Source organism: Capra hircus, chromosome 4 (genome assembly GCF_001704415.2).
Source record: "Capra hircus breed San Clemente chromosome 4, ASM170441v1, whole genome shotgun sequence".
Classification (NCBI taxonomy): Eukaryota; Metazoa; Chordata; class Mammalia; order Artiodactyla; family Bovidae; genus Capra; species Capra hircus.
Window position 1 is genome coordinate 84,098,732 of NC_030811.1, and position 20,250 is coordinate 84,118,981.

At 35.2% G+C, this 20,250-nt stretch overlaps 1 protein-coding gene across 1 annotated transcript in view; it reads right to left on the bottom strand.

Annotated features, from left to right (window-relative positions):
• The window catches only part of SEMA3A (semaphorin 3A), a 556,686-nt gene that overhangs the window by 378,355 nt on the left and 158,081 nt on the right, over window positions 1-20,250 (bottom strand). The window contains exon 2 of the mRNA XM_005679076.3: window positions 964-1,043. The gene's annotated coding sequence lies outside the window, so the exon portion shown is untranslated. The remainder of the gene's footprint in view (window positions 1-963; window positions 1,044-20,250) is intronic.

The following is a 20,250-nucleotide window of genomic DNA, read 5'->3' on the forward strand; positions in this document are numbered from 1 at the left end:
TAATGCAGTGGGAGTGATAAGTCTAATGTTGATAAATTTTCTTTTTTCTTGATACAATGAAATGTGTTTGAGCAACAATTAGAGTTAAAGAGGATTTTAAAAAGTCAATATAAATATATTCAGATTTCCTAACCATATTTTATTTTAAAGGTCATATTTTATTTTATTTTTTAATTTTTATTTATTTATTATTTTATTTATTTATTTTTTTGTGCTATTAATTTTTTTACTTTACAATACTTTATTGGTTTTGCCATACATTGACATGAATCCGCCACGGGTGTATCTCACATTTTAGGTCATAATTAAGATAGCATAACACATTAAAAACTGACTCCTCCCTCCGGTTTTGGCTCTTAAACCTGGGAATGGATTCTAGTTGATAGTAACCATATGTGGTCGAGGAAATATAAAGGGGCAGGCTAGCCAAAGGATCTTTCTGGATGGCAATCTGTCCATAATACCAGCTATCTCTACTCTGTGGCTCCAGAGGAACATGGCAAACCCAGTCTAATCCTAAGTATAAAAATTTTTTTAGAAAAAAGAAAGAAAGAAAAGTAAAAGATTAGCAATCCAGATCTTGACATTTTAAAGTGGCAATGTGCTTCCTTAAATGGAGGAGGAAATGGCAGCCCACTCCAGTATTCTTGCCTGGGAAATCCCATGGATAGAGGAGCCTGGCGGGCTATAGTGCATGGGGTGGGGCATGACTGAGTGAGTAAGCAGGTCAGGGCAGGCTTCCCTAAAAACTGTTTTTTGTTTGTTTGTTTTGGTTTTGTCTGACATGTTGGAGCCCTCTCATATAACCAAATCATTCCACAGAATAGAAATTATACAAATGAAAATAGAAAGTGCCCTTAGTTTTAAAAAATTACATTCTAAATTACATGCCAAAGAAATATACTAGTGAATCTAAAATTTTCACCAAAACTTATTAACATGCATACATGCATATTTTCTTACCTCTTTCCAGGAAGAATTCTTAATTCCTGAGGTACATTTGTTCAATCCAACTGTTTAAGTATCTGGGCACATTAAGTACCCTGTAAAAATAAATAAGCTCAGTCTTAGTGTTCAATTTAAATCAAACAATTAGCTATTAATTAACAGGTGCTTAAAAGTCAGTATAAATTTCTTCAAACAATCTTAATTCCTTGCATTGGAAAATGTAATTTAAGAAGGAAAAGGTATTCTGAGAGGCAGACACTGAATCTGACAGCCATTTCACTCTGGTTCCTCTAAACAAATTACAATTTGTAATTATAATTGGATTTGAGGTACTTTGAAATAATTCATTATTTAGTCTCTGACTCTGCTAAAGAATAACTGATTTATTTGAGAATTAGTTGAAACACTAACACACTCTATTGATTTGTCCATAATGCTATGATGTCATTAACTTTTTTCACAATTGATGATGAAAGGCTCAAACTGACAACATAGCTAAGAAGTAATTTCATGGTGCTGCCAGCAAGTAACTGGATTACATTTTAACAAAAGCTTTTTTTTCCCATGAATAAAGAAGATATACTATATATATAAAGTAAATAGAAATTTTTAAATAACTGAATATTTTAAAAATGAAATTTAAGGTATACTTTGAATAATTTTACTTTACTAGAATAGATGCTTTTCAACATGAATCACACACTATTTCATATTTGAATAAATAAAAAAAAAGATGCAGAAAACAAAATAAAGACAATTCAGACCTGGGCCCTAAACTGAACAATACAGAGTCTCATTTTATCAAAGCAACAAAGAGTGCATTAATATTCATTAGCCTGGTATGTCTTACTAAACATTATTTATAAATAAAAAATATAGTAATACAGAAGTAGCATTTTTTCAGTTATTTCTAGTCCTGTTTCTTTTACTATACATTTTTGAGAAATATAGATTTATTTCTATATTAATAGATTTTTGAGAAATACTGAATATATTATCCTACACACTTCTCTGGATGCTTTACCAAGGTGATAAGATTAGAGATAACTTAAAAAGTTGATGTAAGCAAAGAATTTATGTTAGTTGTATAGATAGAAGGCAATGGCAATCCACTCCAGTACTCTTGCCTGGAAAATCCCATGGGCGGAGAAGCCTGGAAGGCTGCAGTCCATGGGGTCACCAAGAGTCGGACATGACTGAGTGATTTCACTTTCACTTTTCACTTTCATGCATTGGAGAAGGAAATGGCAACCCACTCCAGTGTTCTTGTCTGGAGAATCCCAGGGATGGGGGAGCCTGGTGGGCTGCCGTCTATGGGGTCACACAGAGTTGGACATGACTGAAGCAACTTAGCAGCAGCAGCAGTATAGATAGAAAATAGAAAATTTATTAATCTAAAGATATATACAGACATCAAAACTCAAATGTCAATACCATATTAAATATTTCCAGTTCACATACATCACAAGATGATGAAATTATTTCATGGTGGAAAATGAGATCTTTGCAGGAGAGGAGTCAAGTAACTGAGCAAATAGAGTTTTTGAAGACATTTCTATGGATGTTGAAATTACCATACTATATGTCAAGAATGGAGTTGGAAAGAGTGACAGGAAGATAAATCTAAAATCTTTAAAGAAGAGAGGAAGCGACCCGAGGTTGGTGGAAGACTTCTGTAAAGAGGAGTAGCAGGTGGTATCTACCAGCGTCATGAGATCACAGCTAGGGAATTTAGGGAGGAGGAAGGAGACTGCTCTAGAAGTGACATTGAGAAGCAACAGAACATCACTCCACCTCAATCCCAGTAATTTAAGTGATGTGACAGGAATATAGCCTTCTCTCGAAAGCTGGTATGAGAAGCAGGGTTATAAGGGAAGAACTAGGCTTCATTTAATGAGAAGAGAAAATTACAAATAAGTAGTTGAAAATAAAGAGACATGGTTGGTGAGTTAAATAGAGCATAGAGAAAGAATACAATTAAACAGAATTTGAGGATGAGGATGAGTCTTGAGAATCACAAATGACATGGAAGTTCTGGTCACTACATAAAAGGAAAAAAATAGGCATGATAAGTCAAATTCTCATTTTCCCAAAATAGGCCACAGAGATGAGGCTGTGTATGTCAATGAGGGCAGAAGAACTGTTGTGAGGTCTTGTCAGGTGTGTTCAAGGCTTTAGGCTGTCCACTTGACTCTTGATAATAGTGTTCTCTGATCCAGCAAATCATGTGTGAATTTCTCTTGATTTCAGATGGACACTGTCAGACTAACATGGGGGTTATCTTTCTTCCTTGACCTCTATCAGTTATGGCCTGCAGGTGAGGAATGTATACCACATGTAGGCTTCCTTTTGATTTGTGGAAAAGAAATCCCAATGGCCAGTCTAGAGCTCAGCTTACTTTTAGGGCACAGCCAGTCTCTTGAGCCCTCCTTGTGGTGGCCATACCTACCATATGGTTGAATCTTCTGCATATGAAGACTAAAGGCCTGCTGAAGGGCGGGTCAGAATATTTCAGCACTCCGATTTCTGAATTTTACTAAAGGAAGCCTCAAGTTTTGTTCCAAATATAAAGGCTTCTGCTTTTTCTAGCTTTGAATTTTCTCTTGTCCTGATGTTATGAATGTTTTAACTATTTCATGAACAGTTACATAAACTACAGCTACATAAACTGTAACTGGACTGTTCATAACTCTTGTAGATATTATTAATTCAATAAACATTTATTGAGTATTTACTATGCATGCATGTGCATGCTCAGTTGTGTCTGATTTTTTGTGATCCCATAGACTGTAGCCTGCCAGGCTCCTCTTCCGCAGAATTTTCCATGCAAGAATACTGGAGCGGGTTGCCATTTCCTACAACAGGGGATCTTTCTGACCCAGGGATCGAGCCTGCATCTCTTGAGTCATTGGCAGGCAGATTCTTCACCACTGAAGCACTTGGGAAGCCCATTTACTATGTGGCAGTTACTATTTTAGACAGTAGTGATAAATAATTAAAGTGTCTGGACTTATACAAATAATAAAAAATGACATATGAACTTATAATACAATGTCAGGCAATTTGTGTTATAAAGGTAAATGGGTATTAATTTGCTTCAGATGGTTAAGGAAGTCCTCTCTGAGTTGGCAGTGTTTTACCTTAGGTCTGAAGGAAAAAAACCATGTGCCAATCTTGGGAAAGAGTATTTACAACCAAAGGAGAAATAAATACAAAAGTCCTGAGGCAATATCGTACACTGTCCAGAAAAGGCAATGAAGTCAGAGTTAAGAGTGACGGAGGAATGACTTAAATGTGGAGAGGCAAAATATAAGTTTGAACTGGTTTAAAAAAAGGTGAAATCTATGTCATGAACACAATTTTCTAGATAATAACAATACATTGCTCAAATCAAAATACTGTTAAACAAAACAAGCAACCAAAGAAAAAACAACCCCCAACTACGGATAATATAATTAAAATTTCTTATTTATACAATGGAAATTTTAGTACTTCATTTCTCTCTTTATCAAATTTACTACAATGGAACCATCATGTTGGTTGAAAAAAATTAACATTTTGTTTAAACTATGTTGTGTAAACATAATTAATATCTTTTAAAGTATGATTAAAATACATTTGTTTGACAGAATGAAAATATGCCTCTTTCTGATAAGGCAGAAAATCTTCCAGCATATTGAGTCTTTCCAACTCTCTTTGGGAAGATTATAGGAGCCAAGTAGGTACCTGCAGATAAAGAATATCTGATCTAACCTGACAGTCCTTTTATTTTTATTTTTTCACTCACATCATGTAATTTTTCAACAAAATATCTGTCAGAAGAGTTTCCATTAGTGTCAGGTAAAGATCACTAGCCAGCATACTTCCAACTTGTTCTAAAATGATAGTAATAAGTAAAACTTAAATGGGAAACTCCTACTGCAGAGAAACTGTTACTCTTTATCTTATCTACTTCTTTGCTTTGATCCTGGTGTTCTCCTGGAAACTCTGAAGAAGTTGTGACTGTGATAAATCTGATGTCTGCTAGTTTCTACAGGGATGTACTAAGAGCAACTATAGCATTCTACTTTCTGCTGTACTTGTTTTCATTGAGGCGATGATTTAGTGGGAGTCAGGTGAATTGAAGCATGCATTGGTCATTTTCTTTAAAAATAGCATAGCAAATTTATTACAGACTTAAAATTATCTTTAATATTTCTAGAAAAGTTCATTCCAAATTTGATCTCTCTTTTATTTTTTCTCATTTCCTCCCTCCAATTCTCTTTCTCTCTCAAGAGTGGAAGAAATGATTAGGTAATTTGGGAAATAGATATGAAAACATTAAAAACTAATCATTTGAGGTTTATAATTTCACTTATGATAGAGAATTCAAAGTGATTCTGATTAGAATTGGTAGGTATATTTTAAATAACTTAAAGATATGGTTTTTTTCTGAATACTTAAATTGGTCTAAAATGTGTACATTTAAGTATCTTCAAAGATTATCACGTTTAATTATGCAGTCTCCGCCTGGAGAATCCCAGGGACGGGGAGCCTGGCGGGCTGCCATCTATGGGGTCGCACAGAGTCGGACATGACTGAATCGACTTAGCAGCAGCAGCAGCAGCCACATTTTATTTATTTGTTAATACATTTTAAATACTCATTAAACATATGCAATTTGTCAGACAATGTTTTAGGTGTAAAATTAAGTTAGGCATGCAAGGTAAAATATAACTTCTGGGGAAGGACTTGCTTTTTATTTGCCACTAAATCCTCAGTGAATTGAACAATGTCTGATAGAAAGGAGCGCTCAAATATATGTATATATATATATATATATATGCATATATATTTGTACTAATACATAAGGTAAATCTGTATTTTAAGTGAATGTAAATACATGAATGAATGTATATGTTTGAGTCAATGAAAGACTGTGTTCCTATCACCCTTCTTTTATTTTACTAAAAAATTCTGACAACTAAATTAATGATGTAGTTCAGTATGAAAAATATAATGATGGTCACGTGTTTAGGAAACACAGAGATAAGAAACTAAGTTAGACTACATGAGTGTTCAGAGCTCCAAGCCTATGAACAGAGGATTAAAAACACATATTCAAGACTTAGAATATACACATCTGGGCTGGATATATCATTAGAAAATATAGCAAACTGTTCAGGGAAGACACATACATTTTTCAAGTTCCCAGATTCAGTTGCAAAAGTATAATGGCTTTTATAACATGAAAAAGGATACAAATCAGAAATTTAAAATATTTAAGTAGATTTCTGTTAAATTTAACCTTCAGTTCAGTTCAGTTCAGTCACTCAGTTGTGTCTGACTCTTTGCAACCCCATGAACTGCAGCATGCAAGGCCTCCCTGACCACCCAACTCCTGGAGTCCACCCAAACCCATGTTCATTGAGTTGGTGATGCGATCCAACCATCTCATCCTCTGTCATCCCCTTCTCCTCCTGACTTCAATCTTTCCCAGCATCAGGGTCTTTTCTAATGAGTCAGTTCTTTGTATCAGGTGACCAAAGTATTGGAGTTTCAGCTTCAACATCAGTCCTTCCAATGAACAACTGGTTGGATCTCCTTGCAGTCCAAGGGACTCTCAAGAGTCTTCTCCAACACCACAGTTCAAAAGCATCAACTCTTAAAGCCTTATTAATTGTTAAATTGAAAATTTTTAAAATATTTAAGATTCTTTTACTCTGCTAGTACCTCTAAATATGCATAATAATTGTTGGAAAAAAATCACAGAAAATGATAATGAAATGAAAGGGCACGTTTATAAAGACTACTCAAATTCTTAAAAAGCAGATGCTGAATGCGGAACAAAGGTAGAATTAATATATATGAAATTCTACGGCGTGAAGTAACCAAACAAAACAAATGACATGTAGGGCTTCAGTGGACCTAAAATAGGCCCATATTATCCAGTCTTACACTGGCTGAATATTTATATATATAATTTGATCAAAACAATTACATGCCATGTATCCTCTAATTAAGCAATTTCTAAACCCCAAAGTGTCATTGATTATCTCGCATTTAGAATTGAAACCTGAAGCTTAAAATTTAATCATTTTAAAAAATTTTTCAATGAGATTACCAAGTATAGAAAATTAGAGCATTTGTCCTTATCCTTGGTTTAATACCCTTCAGAATAATTGTTTCTTTAAATAAACTTCTTTTTGTCTTTTCAGGAGACTTTAAATTGGCCTGGACAAATTTCTTGGGTCAGTTTTAGGTCATTAAAAGGTCATGAAGAGAGCCCCAGTGGTAACAGATAATTCCTCAGTCCAGTTCAGTCGCTCGGTCATGTCCAGCTCTTTACGAACCCATGAATCGCAGCACGCCAGGCCTCCCTGTCCATCACCAACTCTCGGAGTTCACTCAGACTCATGTCCATCGAGTCAGTGATGCCATCCAGCCATCTCATCCTCTGTCATCCCCTTTTCCTCCTTCACCCAATCCTTCCCAGCATCAGAGTCTTTTCCAATGAGTCAACTCTTCGCATGAGGTGGCCAAAGTAATGGAGTTTCAGCTTTAGCATCATTCCTTCCAAAGAACACCCAGGGCTGATCTCCTTTAGAATGGACTGGGTGGATCTGCTTGCAGTCCAAGGGACTATCAAGAGTCTTCTCCAACACCACAGTTCAAATGCATCAATTATTCGGTGCTCAGCTTTCTTCACAGTCCAACTCTCACATCCATACATGACCACTGGAAAAACCATAGCCTTGACTAGACGGACCTTTGTTGGCAAAGTAATGTCTCTGCTTTTGAATATGCTATCTAGGTTGGTCATAACTTTCCTTCCAAGGAGTAAGCGGCTTTTAATTTCATGACTGCAGTCACCATCTGCAGTGATTTTGGAGCCCCCAAAAATAAAGTCTGACACTGTTTCTACTGTTTCCCCATCTATTTCCCATGAAGTGATGGGACCAGATGCCATGATCTGAGTTTTCTGAATGTTGAGCTTTAAGCCAACTTTTTCACTCTCCACTTTCACTTTTATCAAGAGGCTTTGTAGTTACTCTTCAGTTTCTGCCATAAGGGTGGTGTCATCTGCATATCTGAGTTTATTGATATTTCTCCTGGCAATCTTGCTTCCAGCTTGTGCTTCTTCCCGCCCAATGTGTTATATATAATAATGTTTATTTTATAAATTATATATTAATGTAAATTATATATATAAGGAGATTATATATATATGAATACAAGTTTACAAGATAGAATTATTAACATGAGTAAACTAAGGCATTTAAGCTGCAGGCAATTAGTTTTATAATAGTTCATAGAATCTCTGTTTACTTTATTAGGGGAAAATTGTTTCCAGGGTAATTTTTAAACACCTTTAAGATATATGTTTCTCAGATAATTCTTAAAGGTGTTTAAAAATTACCCTGGAAATAATTTTCCCCTAATAAAGTAAACAGAAATTCTATGAACTATTATAAAACTAATTGCCTGCAGCTTAAATGCCTTAGTTTACTCATGTTAATAATTCTATCTTGTAAACTTGTATTCATATATATATCTCCTAATATATATATATATAATTTACATTAATATATACTTTATAAAATAAACATTATTATATATAACACATATGTTCAACACATGGGCTTCTTAAGTGGTGCTAGTGGTAAAGAAGCTGCCTGCCAATGCAGGAGACATAAGAGATGTTGTTTCAATCCCTGGGTTGGGAAGATTGCCTGGAGGAGAGCACAGTAATGCACTCCAGTATTCTTGCTTGGAGAATCTCATGGACAGAGGAGCCTGGAGAACTGTGGTCCATAGGGTTGCAAAGAGTCAGATGCGACTGAAGCAACTTAGCATGCCAAACACATATGCATAGGCAAGCACGTGCATTTACTCACATACATACACACACTTTCCATGGAGAATCCTTAGCTGACTTGTACATATTTTGAAATGTTTTAATTAAACTTTAAATAATCCAAGTGCTTAGTACCACCAAAAGTTTTGGAATTCCTATCTCCATCTGACTATATGTGACCACCTAGTCTAAATATAAAATTATTTATTCTGAATATATATTATTCTTAGAAAACTTTTAATCTTTCTATTATTTCTTAAACATAGCTACAAAAATTACGGATACAAACTTTTTATTGAAGTGACTACAACTGGTCACTGTCTCTAATCAAGACAGGTATTGTTATTTATCATAACAGCCAGTAATACTTTCCTCAGGATAGAATGACTCAGAGAAAACAGAATAAAGCAGGATACAAGTCTTCTATAAGCCCAATAAGCTCAAGGAACCAGAGTTTACATGGAATATCATGGGGGTATCTATTCATACATGATTGTGAATAAAATTCTGTAAGTAAAAAGCCTGCTGTGTTTTGAGAAAGTTATACTGCCAAAAGAACCATCAGCCTGGAATAAAAAGAGACTGTGAATATTCAAGATTTAAAATGAACTTTAGGCCCACCAAATTTCTACTGGCAGAAAACGCAGACCAAGCAAGGAGCTTGGCCTCCAGGGGTATTCCACAATACCCTCCTCAGATAGTGCTGAGCGGGGCAAAGAAATGGAAAAGATCTGCCAGAGGCAGAGCTAAGAGCTGTGGAGATAAGAGGGTGGACAACCCCAAGGAGGCATCACACCTGGAGGCCCTCAGGGAGCATTCCCCACCACCAGGAAAGGGGCATTCCCACTATCATTTCAGACTTGCCTAAGCTACTTGTGACTGCTTTGTGTTTTATTTCTTCCCTTTTCTGTTCAAGTGTTCTTCTGTTCCACCATAGTATATTAGAAATGTATGTATATATGTATGTATGTATGCGTGTGTGTGTGTGTGTGTGTGTGTGTGTGTGTGGTACTGGGTGAACGGGGAGGGGTAGAGTATATAAATGATCCTTTTTAATTAGAATTTCAGAATTAGGATTCTCCAGATTGAGATCCGCATCTGTGCTATCATGTGGTTCCAGACTTTGAGACTGTGATTAGATAGGCCTTTTGTGCATGTAAGAGAGGAACATGAATATATGTGAACAGACTATGGTAGGTCATGTTACTGTCCCTATATGCTGCTCTCAGCTGGGCCAGTCCCTGTAGGAGGATTAGACTTCAAGGACCATTGACTTTATAGGTAGTCAAATAACTTGCCTTGTACAATGACCTGTGACTGCAAGTAATATGTGCCACACTTGTGCAATAGCTTTAAAACACAGCTCATGGTTCTGCCCTTGTCCTTTTCCTTCTGATATGAGATGAGTACGTCTCAGACAGGGCAGGCTTCCTTGTTTTAGAATAATGAAGCCGAGCTTAAACTGTCCCATGATGGGCATATGACAGGTAGTAATGTGCAAACTATTTTTTTTTTTTAATTATATAGCCACTTAGATGTTAAGATCATCTGTTACCAGAGCACAATTCAGGGTTGCCTCACTGACTGAACAATACAACACAAAGTGCCCAGAATCAAAAGGTGCAGAGAAAACATGTCAGAGACAATAGTCAGTTTTGCTCAGCCACGCAATGCCTGCTTCAGAAAGAATTCACTTTATGCCCTGTCTGCCTTAGGACAGCAGGAATTCCAGCGGACTAGAAGATAAGACTTGGTCAGAGAGCCATTATTCAGAGTAAAAGCTGATTTTCCCTGAGTATAAAAAGAAGAAATGAATGTTCTAACAGTAAAAGAAAAAGTAGTTTGATTTGTTTTTATCTTATAATAAATCTTTCACAGTGCTATAGAATTATGGACGATAAGCAAATAATAAACTAACTGAAAATAACATTATCTGGAGAAGTTTGGGTTTGTTGTGAATAATTTTCTAGTAATTGTTCTAGCTGGTGCTATTGGATTGGTAAGCCATGCATTTCCAAATGGGGAATGAACTTTACCAAACTAAAACTGCAGAAGACTTCAAAGTTTTGTATCAAGTTGAAATTTTAAAATATATCACTTTAATCAGTCAATTTGTCAGCTCTGTAAACAGGTAAAATATGCAAATGTAGCCTGTTAGGCTGAAAAGAGCATGAGGTATTCTCCACTAGATATTTTTAACTTTTGAAGAACTTGATATATTAATGATGCCACACTGGAGACACTGCCCTGGTAAAGAAAGACCTCAAGAAAGAAAGTCTAGATACTTTCTACTCTTCTTTGATGACTGACACAATAGTAATAGATACAATTTTGACCTCTCTTTTTAAAATACCAGTTATGGTTATTGTCATCAAATCATAGAATGGAAATAAACAATAAAAAGTCAACTAAACTGCCTCTGTTAAAACCAGTCTTGTCATGGTTTATCTCCTTAAACAATTAAGTAAGCCATCTTTGGAGACTAAGGTTTTTCTCAAATTTCATCCTTAATATAAACCAATAATACTTAACCAAACAACAATGAAAAAAAAAACTACATATTCTTGTCATCAGTAATATATTTAACTAATATTTCAGGTTTAGCAATAAGAACTCTTTTAAAAATTTTATATAAAACTTACTTTAAATACACTCAAATAGCTTACTTTGATACCTATATCTTATGACATCGAGCCATTTTGAAGATAGTGATTTTTGAATATGAATTTACTCAATATTCTGATTATTCAAGTTTAAATAGACTTATTGGTTAAAACTGTTGGGGTTATTCTGTTTTAGCTATTTTTGTGTTACTAATTTTTAAATTTTCATATTTGTAATGGGAGGTCCTTTTCCTTTAACTTTATATATTTTCTTTTGTTATTTGTTTTAAAAGTGTTCCCTGTTTTCATACAAATCATTTTTAAGCCATTTTCTTGCGTATTTTTTTCATTTCCATTTGAAAGGAATTAACTAAGATAAAATTATTTGAACTAAAAAGACCACACTCCTTTAAGTTCTACGAACTATTCTTGACCTTCAGTATCAGTGTAATGAAATTAAAACCAAAATCACCACTGAGGCAAAGAAACCTGTAGGTAGCAAGTCAGTTAATAACTTCAAATTACAATAATTTAAGTCAAACATGGAAAAATACTTCGTAACATAAAGAATATAGGTACACAAACTAAAAAATCTACTAACTACCTTATATCCAAAAAACTCCTTTGTTTTTGCATCACACAGAGTATATTACAACTGTATCATCTCAGTCCTTAATAAGATAAAAGAACTGTTCTGAGTCTATAAATTAAAAACTATATCTGGAAACATTGAGAGACAGAGAAAAGATAAGTTACCATTTCGGAGCTCCTGTGAATCTTCTTTTCCTATTGTTTGCTGATGATTTTTGATACAGCAATTTTCTGTTTTGCTTTGGTCTCAGGAATCACATTCTTCTACTTTCTTTTAAAACTATAATCCAGTAGCAGGAAAATTTTCCCAAACTGCCAGTGGTCAAATAAAAGAAGGCACAAGGAGAAGCATACAGTGCCCACAATCAAGCTGATTAAACTCTGCAGGGTCTGCAGTTTGTCAAAACCCATTTTGCTGCCTCACATTTTCTAAAAATGGAAAGGGTGAAGCTTTCACAAGTCACGGGCTCCAAATAAACCAGTAGACCCAGCATAAAGCTCATGATACCAGCAAAAAAAATTTTTTTCACACATTAGGAAGTTATACTATTAGCAGGAACCCATCATCCTAATAAGACACTTCTCCATATTAATGTGAGAGTCAGCTTCTGGACCCTATAAACTCTTTCCATCCCTCGGGCTACATTTGTCCCAAAGAAGCATTAGTCACATGTAGCCTTGAGGGACTTTTATACAAAACTTGTGGAAGTAATGTATAGATACTTTCCCTGGAAGGGAAAAAGACAAAACAAAACTGGGTCACTGATGGTGATTGTTAAAACAGTAAACCTAAGAAAACACTGTTGCTTCTTTCTCTTCATTTAACTTCCTTAGTTTTATCATGATTTTCTAGAGATAAGATTGCTGTGTATAAAAAATTAAATATGGGCTACATGATACTTAGCCATGGTATTATATATTCACTGACACATACTGTTATCACAATTAATTTATTTTTGCTTCTCACCCTATCTGGATGTTAAATGTAATAGACTGATACTTTTTTTATTTTTTTGGTCATAGAGCTTATTTTTGCTCTTTTAGTTTTAACTTATATTTTAACAAAATTTGTCTTTATATAAATATCACTACTTCTTCAGTTTAAAAATATAAAGGCAAATATAACCGCACAACTTTTAGGTATTATTCTTTATTTTTCTTGGCATATGCTCTTCCTATTTTAAAATTCGCAGTACATTTCACATTCACTATACTTGACTACTCCTTGTCTCAACATATTTCATCAGTTATTACGGTCGCTGAGTTGCCAATAAATTATTTAACTGAAATATCTTTACTCTGGTGGACAGCATTTCTTGGGACAAACTTCATGGAAATGCAACGACTTCAGGAAGTCCTGAAACTGTAGAATTGTATTAGAAATGCCTACTTTCTAAATAAGCTTCAAGACAAGCATCATTTAAAAAGATATATGTGTTTCTTAAAATTCAATTGATCTAGAGATATTCACTACATTTTTATGCAGTAAAATATGCAAAGCATGAATGACAAAATATGCAAAACCATTCATCAAATGACTTTTAGGTCATATATGAGCTTTCTTTTCCCATTCATTAGAATAGATAGGTAATTTGGGGCATTTAGTATGAAATTGATATGTTTTTAAGCATTGACAGCTTTGGAAATAGAAATATGGATTTAAAAAATATTTAGTCCTATTCTTTTTTTAGCTATTTTATATTTAAACCAAACTGATAACAACTTATGGTTAAGAAATAAATGACATCACAATTTTGAAACATAGTTTATATAAGGAAATTGTTCAAAGCTCTGTCCTTAGCATTTATTGTGTGAATAAATGATTTTTTTATTTTTATATCCAATAAGATACATAAAAGAGTAGAAGTTGGTCAGCTGGCATAAAATAATTTCTATGTGCCACTGCATTATTCAATAACATCTTTTATATAGCTGCTTTATCATACCTATGTGTGAATGACAGGATATATTTCCACCAGACTTGCTTGAAATGTAGCCACACAGAAATTACTATACTTTTAGGCATCATCTTGGGAATGCATTTCTTTAAATATTTTATGTAAAAGATTATTACCGATGTCACACACTCACCAGATAATGCAAATAAACAAGGTTGAATAAAACATTAACTCTAATTTGAAGGGATTTCAAGTCTCCTCATCTACGACCTAGATTCTAATTAGTATTGCAATTTATTACACAATCAGAGGTCAGGATAACAGCAGCTCCTATTACTGGGCATATAGTATAAAACAAATTTTGTTCAGAGGACTTTGGGACAATTAGCTAGCTATTTTAATTCTGTCAACACTTGGGTCAGATATTTTAAATTTACTTTATGGAACAAAACTTGAAAGAAAGCTCAATGAACATGGATAATCAGTCAAATAACTGATATTAGACTATAAAATTGAGTACAAAGACAGTTCTTTGGCTTTGTGGCTTTTAGCATCAATATTTCAGCTGGGGCATTTTGTGGGAAGGGGGAGATGGAAGGATAGATAAAATGCAGAATGTTCAGCTCATGTGATGTTAGACCCTGGTGATGTGTCTGGCAATTTTTGTAAAAAAAAAAAAAAAACAAAAAACAAAAACGCATCTAATAGTTATACTGAGTATAAGTAAGCAGAGGCACAATGAGCTGGAAGGGGACAGCAAATAAAAAAGCAGATGGTGTCAAAGACATGCTTCACTGATATAACCATTTTTTTAACCTCATGAAAAGAGATTACTAAGAACCCCAAATTTTCTTAACCAAGGACTCAAAGACCACCTAGAATCTGGTATAAAATTCAGATAATTAGTGAACTTGGAATGGGAAAAAAAAAAGTTTTACTAATTTTTAACTGATATTTAGCTTTTTATTCTCTCTCTCTTTTTTTTTTTTTTGAAGGTACATAATAAAGCACAGTGATCTCACTGATAATAAGTAAAGTGAAAGTATTTGTCTCTCAGCCACATCCTACTCTTTGTGATCCCATGGACTGTAGCCCACCAGGCTCCTCTGTCCATGGGATTCTCCAGGCAAGAATACTGGAGTGGGTTGCCATTTTCTTCTCCAGGGAATTTTTCTGACCCAGGAATCAAACCCAGGTCACCCACATTGCAGGCAGATACTTTACCGTCTGAGCCACCTGGGGCTCACCATCAAAGTAGATCAGATATTTTCAAATCACATGTCTTCCAGAAATCTTACAGTGTCACTTATACTGATCATCTCTTTCAAATTGTGGTGGTGTTCCAAAATTCCACTATATCCTCTTCTTTAATACTTAAATTTAAATTGGCAAGCATTAAAAATTAGAGTTCCAAAGAATAGCAAGGAGAGATAAGAAAGCCTTCCTCAGTGATCAGTGCAAAGAAATAGAAGAAAACAACAGAATGGGAAAGACTAGAGATCTCTTCAAGAAAATTAGAGATACCAAGGGAACATTTCAGGCAAAGATGGGCACAATAAAGGACAGAAATGGTATGGACCTAACAGAAGAAGAAGATATTAAGAAGAGGTGGCAAGAATACACAGAAGATCTGTACAAAAAAGATCTTCATGACCCAGATAATCACGATGGTGTGATCATCAACCTAGAGCCAGACATCCTGGAATGCGAAGTTAGGTGGGCCTTAGGAAGCATTACTACGAACAAAGCTAGTAGAGGTGATGGAATTCCAGTTGAGCTATTTCAAATTCAGAAAGATGATGCTGTGAAAGTGCTGCACTCAATATGCCAGCAAATTTGGAAACCTCACCAGTGGCCACAGCACTGAAAAAGGTCAGTTTTCATTCCAATCCCAAAGAAAGGCAATGCCAAAGAATGCTCAAACTACCACACAGTTGCACTCATCTCTCATGCTAGCAAGGTAATGCTCAAAATTCTCCAAGCCAGTCTTCAACAGTACATGAACTGTGAACTTCCAGATGTTCAAGCTGGATTTAGAAAAGGAAGAGGAACCAGAGATCAAATTGTCAACATTCACTGGATTATTGAAAAGGCAAGCAAGTTCCAGGAAACATCTCTTTCTGTTTCATTGACTATGCCAGCCTTTGACTATGCGGATCACCACAAACTGTGGAGAATTCTTAAAGAGATGGGAAAACCAGACTATGCAGAGTCCATCATGAGAAATGCTGGGCTGGATGAAGCACAAGCTGGAATCAAGATTGCCAGGAGAAATATCAATAACCTCAGATATGCAGATGACACCACCCTTATGGCAGAAAGTGAAGAGGAACTAAAAAGCCTCTTGATGAAAGTGAAAGAGGAGAGTGAAAAAGTTGGCTTAAAGCTCAACATTCAGAAAACAAAGATCATGGCATCTGGTCCCATCACTTCATGGCAAACAGATGGGGTAACAGTGGAAACAGTGACAGACTTTATTTTGGGGGTTCTAAAATAACTGCAGATGGTGACTGCATGAAATTAAAAGACACTCCTTGGAAGCAAAGTTATGACCCAACCTAGACAGCGTATTAGAAAGCAGAGACATTGCTTTGCCAACAAATGTCCGTCTAGTCAAAGCTATGGTTTTTCCCATAGTCATGTATAGATGTGAGTGTTGGACTATAAAGAAAGCTGAGCACCCAAGAACTGATGCTTTTGAACTGTTGTTTTGGAGAAGACCCTTGAGTGTCCCTTGGATGACGCGGAGATCCAACCAGTCCATCCTAAAGGAAATCAGTCCTGAAAATTCATTGGAAGGACTGATGCTGAAGCTGAAACTTCAATACTTTGGCCACCTGATGCGAAGAACCGACTCATTTAAAAAGACCCTGATGCTGGGAAAGATTGAAGGCAGGAGGAGAAGGGGACGACAGAGGATTAGATGGTTGGATGGTATCATCGACTCAATGAATATGAGTTCGAGTAAACTATGGGAGTTGGTGATGAACAGGGAGGGCTGGTGTGCTGCAGTCCACATGGTTGCAAAGAGTCAGACACAACTGAGCAACTGAATTGAACTGAACTAAATTAAAAAATTGTTCTTTTCAATATTCTTATAAGTTTCTACATATAATTGTTTTTCCTTGTAATGCTATAGACTTTATTTTCTGCAGTAAAAACACCATTACTTGGAGCAGTTCACAGAGTCCAAGAGGCTCGCCAGAGAAATGAAAATAGTAAATCTCTCTTGTACATGAAACCAAATTAAGAGCCCAGTTGGCAGCAAAGATCTCAACTGAACAACTCTGTTACTACGTCTGACATCATTCCCATTTCTGTTCTCTTTCTTTTTTCCTGGACTTGTACTATTATATTGATGATAAAATCACTAATACCCTAACCCCATCATGATCACTTGGTAGTGGTTATTACACCATTAGTCCTAACAATATTTAATAGGAGACACACATTTCAATTCTCTTGCTCCTATCAGAAAATGATTCATTGTCTCTAAGAATTATGATGTATTACTGCTTTGTCTGCTATCTATAGAGTTTGTAGTTTGTGTATAGTAAAAATAATATTCTTTCTGTATACTAAAAAAAGTTTCTAAGTTTTAGCAGGAATTTCTCCCAAGAAGAATTGCTGTAAGTATATTAAACCAATCAAGGTTATTTCCTATTGATAGCACAATTACAAATTTCATATTGCTAGCATCAGCTTCTTATATTATTAAATGCATGTAGTTGGATATACCAAATTATTTATAAACAATTTAAAGGAAATATGTTTTATTTGCAGCAATAATCAGTTTAGGGACTTTATTAAGTCACTTTCTTCATAAAAGGGAAGCTCATAATAGTAAATTGGATATGATTTTTTTTTTTTTTTTGATATGTGGCTCAGTGGTAAAGAACCCACTACCAATGCAAGCAGGAGTTGCGGGTTTGATCCCTGGGTTGGGAAGATCCTCTGGAGGAGGAAATGGCAACCCACTCCAGTATTCTTGCCTGGGAAATCCCATGGACAGAGGACCCTGGCAGGCTACAGTCCATGGGGTCCCCAAAGAGTTGGACAAGACTTAGCAACTAAACAACAATAGTACCTTTTTTTTTTTTTTTTCTGTAACTTAAGATGTTTTGACATCTCTTGAGAGTCTTATAGACCCAGAGAGAGACTGATCTCCTAGAATTAGCTAATTCTTGGGAATGGTAGACAGATGCCTGGAACACACTTTTCATGCACAGAGCAGCAGATCCAAGGCCACACTCCCACTTACCTACTTAGTCCTCAGAAATCAAGCCAGTGTTTCCCTGCTCTAAATGAACCCAGGGCTTTCCTTGTGGGTCAGCTGGTAAAGAATCTGCTTGCAACACGGGAGACCTGGGTTTGATCCATGGGTTGGGAAGATCCCTTGGAGAAGGCAATGAATGGATGATGCCTTGGAGAAGTACCCGTTCCAGTATTATGGCCTAGAGAATTCCGTGGTCTCTATAGTCCATGGAGTTTCAAAGAATCAGACATGACTGAGTGACTTTCACTCAAATGAACCCAAAGCCGGCCAGATACCAGACAACTTGGAACTATCCTGAAAGCCCAAAGTCATTACAAATTATGCAAACTAGCCAATTCAAAATGGCCTTCTCTTAAATAATGACTTTCCTGTAAAAAATCCATTAAAGGCTGCCTTCCTCACTCCTGCTTCTACCTTGTCATGAAAATGTGGTGTTCTTCCTCTGGCCCTATGTGGTGTGGCATGCCTCTCATTCTCGAGAAATTGAGTACCATTAAATTTTTCATTCAGTGGCATTGACCGCTCCTTGTTGTCACTTAGTCAGTTTTATAAACTAAGACCTGAGCACAAAACAATTATATTTCATAGTAAAAAGCTAAACCATGCATAATTGCTTAACTGTGAGTATTATAAAGGATGAGACAATGTAATAATAAAGTAGGAGATTTGAAATGAGATAGACTTTCGCTAAGAGTCGGAGAAGACTGAGCGCATTCACTTTCACTTTTCACGTTCATGCATTGGAGAAGGAAATGGCAACCCACTCCAGTATTCTTGCCTGGAGAATCCCAGGGACGGGGGAGCCAATGAGTATGACTATGATCGCCATTCAAGTTTACTGTGAACATTAAAAGATAAGACATATGAAAATACCGGCACCACAAGTGTGCTAAATACATAGTGGCCACCAATACTGGTGAATTACCTAACATTATTGCAATATGTATTTAGTTAAATTTTATTCTTCATTGTTGACTTTAGAAAATAGGACTTTTAGCGCAATAACAATTGTGATTACTATCATTTTCCTAAATTCCAGTTTATTTAGATAAAACCAAGTGGTTTGGTTATAATCAATGGAGGAAAACAGTTTTTAAGCTGATTCTAATTAATAAAACTAGTTTAATCCCATAATCTTTATTTTTATGTTATGGTTATCTTAATCAATCATATTATTACATATTTAATTCAAGAAATATCTATTCATTGATTAGTAAATGTGCTCATTATTATATCTTTTTTGCTAATTATTTTTTCCTGAGTTACATTTACATGATTTTTGAAACAAAATGGGATATAATTATCACTAAAATTAAAATATCAGGATACTACTTTATAAAAGTGTTCCAGAATCTAAGTAAAGCACCGTTTTTCTTCACAATACAATCCAGCAATAATAACATAATCACTTTTAAGATACATGATCTGGGAATCAGACTGCCTGTGTTCAGATTATTGCTCTGTAAGTAACTAAATGTGTGACCTTTGTTCATATGTAGAATATGAACAGTAATACTACCTACCTAGTAGTGTTGTGCTGATCAATGAGTTAGTATTCATAAAGCAAATGACCATCAGAAATAAATCACTATCACTATCATTTGTATTTCAATTATATTTAAGAAAAATATACACACTGATGTGGAAACCTGAAGCTAGCACTTTACTCACTGGATAAGTGCAAGCAAGTGACGACAGCTCTAGCCTCATTTTCCTAATCCATAAAGGGAAGGAGATGATAGTACACTTCTTATTGGGTTGTAATAAAGATTAAATGAGTCTTTAAACAAATGTCATCAAATATTGAATATAATTAAATGCATGAGAAATACTTTATAAGTATTAACAACAAGGCTAAGACTCTTCATAACTTCTGAAGATCAGCTACTAACAGAGTGACATTAAATTAACTGTGCATTTTTCTCTATACTGTAATATTTATGTCAATCAAAGGCATGAAGTTTGAAGGGAGGACGATTCCGTCTTCAGAAGATACAATTCACTGTGGTATGGTTGGAAAGTTTGCTAAGATTCATTTTAGTGAGGCTCTTAATCTATATGCTCTTTTGGCACTAATCACTACATAATCAAACATGC